Here is a 5,832-nt window from a genome sequence, read left to right on the forward strand (position 1 = left end):
CTATATTCAGAGGCTAACAAGCAGTCGATGCTCTATATGATTAACTCAATAGCTATTGAACTCGCCAGACGGAGAAGGAAGGAAGGATGGTTGGAGTCGAATGTCCCGTCGTCGTCCTGGATATTAGAAATGGAACACCAGCTGGAGACCTTACTGGTTAGTTAATTACATAGGTACACTGTCGGAAAAAAACTGCAGCATCAAAAAATAATTAATGTAGAGTCATGAAATTTCGGGAATACATTTGTCTAGTTAATATATTTAACTGATTGACACTACAAGATCACCGGTTAGTGTTAGCGCGAGATAACTAAGCTAAAGTCCTCCCGAACAGGCAATGAAGCCCCAAAGGTACCGACCGGCCGCCGTGTCACCCTCATACTACAGCCGTCACTGGATGCGGATATGGAGGAGCATGTGGTCAACACACCGCTCTCCCGGCCGTATGTCAGTTTCCGAGACCGGAGCCGTCACTTCTCAATCAAGCAGCTCCTCAGTTTGCCTGACAAGAGCTGAGTGTACCCCTCTTACCAACAGCGCTCGGCAGACCGGATGGTCACCCATCCAAGTGCTAGCCCAGCCCGACAGCACTTAACTTCGGTGATCTGACGGGAACCGGTGTTACCACTGCGGCAACGCCGTTGGCCTTAGCGCGAGATAAGCCATTGCAAATGTGAGATGCTGGTGCATTAACAACCAGTTTAACCGCCGGAATGTTGAATGCAAGCACGCAAACGTGCATGCATTTCGTTCTACAGGTGCCGCATGTCAATTTGTGGGATGGACTTCGGTGTCTGTTGCTTTTGGTCGGTCAGTACAGAGACAGTTAACGCTGGTTGTAGATGACGCTGGAGCAGTCGTCCGGTGACGTCCCATATGTGCCCGATTGGAGACAGATCTGGCGATCGAGCAGTTCAGGGTAATGTGTCGACACTCCGTAGAGTATGTCGCGTTATGACAGCGGTATGTGGGCGAGCGTTATCCTGGTGGGAAACACCCCCTGAAGTGCTGTTCATGAATTGCAGCACAACAGGTAGAATCATCTGACGGATGTACAGATTTGCGGACATGGTGCGTAGGATAATCACGAGAGAGCTTCTGCTGTCATATGAAATCGCACCTCAGACCGTAACTCCAGGGTGTCTAGCACGCAGGCAGGTTGGGTGAAGGCTCTCAACTGGCCTCCTTCGAACCAACAGACGGCCATCTCTGGCACCGAGGCAGAACCAACTTTCATTAGAAAACCCAACAGGCCTCCACCCTGCCCTCGAATCAGCTCTGGCTTGACACCAGTGGAGCTGCAGATGGTGGTGGATTTGACCCAGTGGAATGCACGCTACAGGGCGTCTGGTTCGGAGCTGTCCTTGAAATAATCTACTTGCAACATTTTGTTGTGTCCCTGTCGGGCCTGTTGCTGCTCAAATTCCTGCTGCAGATGCAGTACGATGCACCACAGCCATACGTCGAACACAATGGTCTTACCTCTCGGTAGTGTCACCTGGCAGTCCAGAACCCGGCTTTCTTGTGACCATATGTTCCCGTAATCACCACTGCCAGCAATAATGTACAGTGGCTACATTTCTGCCAAGTCTTTCTGCAGTATCACAGAACGAACATCCAGCTTCTTGTAGCCCTATTACATGACCTCGTTACACGTCAGTAAGGTGTTGATAATGGAGTTTTCGTCACCTTAAAGGCACTCTTGACCAACATCATCTCACCAAGTCCAATCTCAAAGGTAACTAACGCTGACGACCGCCCCCCCCCCCCAAAAAAAAAAAAAAAAAAAAAAAAAAAAATAATAAATAAATAAATTCAAATGTGTGTGAAATCGTATGGGACTTAACTGCTAAGGTCATCAGTCCCTAAGCTTACACACTACTTAACCTAAATTATCCTAAGGACAAAGACACACACCCATGCCCGAGGGAGGACTCGCGCCTCCGCCGGGACCAGTCCATGACTGTAGTCTCCTAGACCGCTCGGCTAATCCCGCACGGCTCGCGACCGTCACAGCGTATATTTAAAGCACACCTGGCTTGCATCCTCATCCAGTGGCGCTAGCTAATAGCGCTACTTTTATGCGACTAGCACGAAATTTGAAAAGACATTATGATTCAAATGTAGAAACACGCCTATCACTTTTCGTTTAAATCGCACAGTTCTTTCTTGATGCTGTGATTTTTTTTCCCTCAGTTACTTGCATGCTGCGACCTCTCGCAGTGATGTGGAATCAGACAGTGAACTTTTTCGGTGAATTATGTTGCAACATGCAGACCATTAACATGATTGTCTTATGCTTCTTTTTACATACAGTGATCTGTGCTAATATATGTTTGAACACTGAACTGCCAAAGAAACTGGTATAGGCATGCATATTCAAATATACAGTTATGTAAACAGGCAGAATACGGCGCTGCAGTCGGCAACGCTTATATAAGACAAGTGTCTGGCGCAGTTGTTAGATCGGTTACTACTGCTACAATGGCAGGTTATCGATATTTACGTCAGTTTTAACGTGGTGTTACAGTCGGCGCACGAGCGATGGGACGCAGCATCTCCGAGGTAGCGATGAAGTGGGTTGGTTGGTTGTTTCGGGGAAGGAGACCAGACAGCGAGGTCGTCGGTCTCATCGGATTAGGGAAGGACGGGGAAGGAAGTCGGCCGTGCCCTTTGAAAGGAACCATCCCGGCATTTGCCTGGAGCGATTTAGGGAAATCACGGAAAACCTAAATCAGGATGGCCGGACGCGGGATTGAACCGTCGTCCTCCCGATGAAGTGGGGATTTTCCCGTACGACCATTTCACGAGTGTATCGTGAATACCCGGAATCCGGTAAAACATCAAACCTCCGACATCGCTGCGGACGGAATAAGATCCTGCAAGAAAGAGACCAACGATGACTGAAGAGAATCGTTTAGAAGTGCAACCGTTCCGCAAACTGCTGCAGATGTCAATGCTGGGCCTTCAACAAGTGTCAGCGTGCGAACCATTCAACGAAACATCATCGATATGGGGTTTCGGAGCCAAAGGCCCACTCGGGTACCCTTGATGACTGCACGACACAAAGCTTTATGCCTCGCTTGGGCCAGTCAACACCGACATTGGATTGTTCATGACTGGGAACATGTGCCTCGTTGGACGAGTGGCGTTTCAAATTGTATCGAGCCGATGGACGTGTACGGGTATGGAGACAACCTCATGAATCCATGGACCCTGCATGTCAGCAGGGGACTGTTCAAGTTATTGGAGGCTCTTAAATGGTGTGGGGCGTGTGCAGTTTGAGTGATATGGAACCCCTATACCCGCGGCCAACGCCCCGGGCGAATTCGTATGTTGCTGCAGTGGCCGAGTCGTGCCGCTTAGCTGGCCGTGCGGACCGCCCGAACGCCAGCCGGCAGATATATTTGTTCGCCCGTTTTTCCCTTCGGCCAGAGGACGTCTCACAAGTGCTTCAACTAGAGCTGATTGACCTACAGTGCCATATCCGCCTGAAGGACCGCTTTGTTATGTGTAAAACTTTGGATGACTTCTACAGCTGTCTTCCACGAGAGAAATATCCTCTTTTGCACAAGCACGTGGCCAAAGTTCTCTCAATGTTAGGTTCCACGTATATTTGTGAGCGCTTTTTCTCTCTTTTAAAGCTTGCTAAAACTAAGAACCGTTCATTCCTTGGCGATAAAAATATGATCAATTCTTTGAGGTTAGCAGTCTCACGGAATATTGTACCAAGCCTAGACAAAATCGTTTCCTCGAAAAAGAAAAACATGTAAAATGTTAATTCTATTTTAATAAATTTTCAAACTTGGTCAGTTAAAATTATTACGTACAAAACAGCAAACTAAGGAACCGATTTCTAAACTCTGAAAAGGGATACAAAAAATTGTAGCACGAAGTATAACAAAAAATACTTAGTTGTAACTACTAACAGTAAGAATGAGACTCTATATCCCTTACGTAAAATTAATTCTAAAATAGAATATTTTGTTTACGTTGGATCTGACCGCGAGACAGTCCAGCGCAGAGCAGTGCTGTGGTGCTGTCTCACTCGCTCTGCAGCGCTCTCTCTCTCTCTCTCTCTCTCTCTCTCTCTCTCTCTCTCTCGCTCCTACACCGACACTAGCGACACACGGTCGCGGACGGGGCGCTGAACTAGACTGTCTTGCGCCCCTCGACTGGATTAGATGGTTCAAATGGGTCTGAGCACTATGGGACTTAAACTTCTGAGGTCATCAGCCCCCTAGAACTTAGAACTACTTAAACCTAACTAACCTAAGGACGTCTCACGCATCCATAAGGACGTCACACACATCCATGCCCGAGGCAGGATTCGAACCTGCGACCGTAGCGGTCGCACGGTTCCAGACTGTAGCGCCTAGAACCCATCGGCCACCCCGGCCGGCTATTAGATTAGACAGTTTTATTCACCACGAAATGACTTTACGATATTTTAGCCTTTGCCATAACTGTTTTGTATACAAGCCAGTCACATTAATGTAACAACCTATGTCTGGCGGCAATGTGGAATTACCACTCTCACAACGGCAGGGGGGATCACTAGGAGAGGAGGGTATATAAAGCGTTCGGATGGGGGAGCGGGGGGGGGGGGGGGAGGGGGTAAACGCGGAAAACAGTACGGCTGTACCAACTGAGCTACCGAAGCACGACTCACGCCCGGTATTCACAGCTTTACTTCTGCCAGTACCTCGTCTCCTACCTTCCAAACTTTACAGAAGCTCTCCTGCGAACCTTGCAGAACTAGCACTCCTGAAAGAAAGGATATTGCGGAGACATGGCTTAGCCACAGCCTGGGGGGATGTTCCCAGAATGAGATTTTCACTCTGCAGCGGAGTGTGCGCTGATATGAAACTTCCTGGCAGATTAAAACTGTGTGCCCGACCGAGACTCGAACTCGGGACCTTTGCCTTTCGCGGGCAAGTGCTCTACCAACTTGCCCGCGAAGGCAAAGGTCCCGAGTTCGAGTCTCGGTCGGGCACACAGTTTTAATCTGCCAGGAAGTTTCATATCAGCGCACACTCCGCTGCAGAGTGAAAATCTCATTCCAGTACAGCTGTAGTAATGCGTAAGCGGAGTGATTTATCTGGCGACCAAAAGGGTATGATAAATTGACCTTCAGGCCTAGGGTGGAAGCATTTTGGAAACGGCTAAACCTTTCGCATATCGCCTTGGCTAAAGTATAACACGCATGGCAAAATGCCACTACCCCACAACCCGCGCCGAGGCAATTGTGGTGCACCACAGGCCATTGATGACAGGGGTGAACATCAGCTGCGGACAGGTGCATGGACGAAGAGATGTGCAGCTGTTGAACAACTGGCCGCCCAGATGAACCAAGCGGCTACGAACAGTGTCTCCTCTACGATCGTTCAATAAATGTTGCTGCCTATGGGCCTCCGCAGCACACTGCTTGTTCATGCACCCATGCTCACTACTGTTCATCGGCGACGACGGCTGGAATTTGCACGCCACCGTAACTGGACGTCCATTGAGTGGCACAGTTGGTTCAAAAATTGTTCAAATGGCTCTGAGCACTATGCGACTTAACTTCTGAGGTCATCAGTCACCTGGAACTTAGAACTACTTAAACCTAACTAATCTAAGGACATCACACACATCCATGCACGAGGCAGGATTCGAACCTGCGACCTTAGCGGTCGCTCGGCTCCAGACTGTAGCACCTAAAACCGCACGGCCACTCCGGCCGGCGGCACAGCTGGCCTTCAGACAATCTGAAGACGAGTTCTATCCAAAACACGTCACATAAAGTCATTGATTTATCAGCTGGTGGCTTCTTATTTAGTGACCAATAAA

The 5,832-nt window shown here is 48.8% G+C and overlaps 1 pseudogene; it reads right to left on the reverse strand.

Annotated features, from left to right (window-relative positions):
- Nucleotides 1–528: 528 nt before the first annotated feature.
- On the reverse strand, nt 529–646 carry LOC126459602 (5S ribosomal RNA; annotated as a pseudogene).
- Nucleotides 647–5,832: the final 5,186 nt, after the last annotated feature.

Source organism: Schistocerca serialis, chromosome 2 (genome assembly GCF_023864345.2).
Source record: "Schistocerca serialis cubense isolate TAMUIC-IGC-003099 chromosome 2, iqSchSeri2.2, whole genome shotgun sequence".
In the NCBI taxonomy this organism is placed as follows: Eukaryota; Metazoa; Arthropoda; class Insecta; order Orthoptera; family Acrididae; genus Schistocerca; species Schistocerca serialis.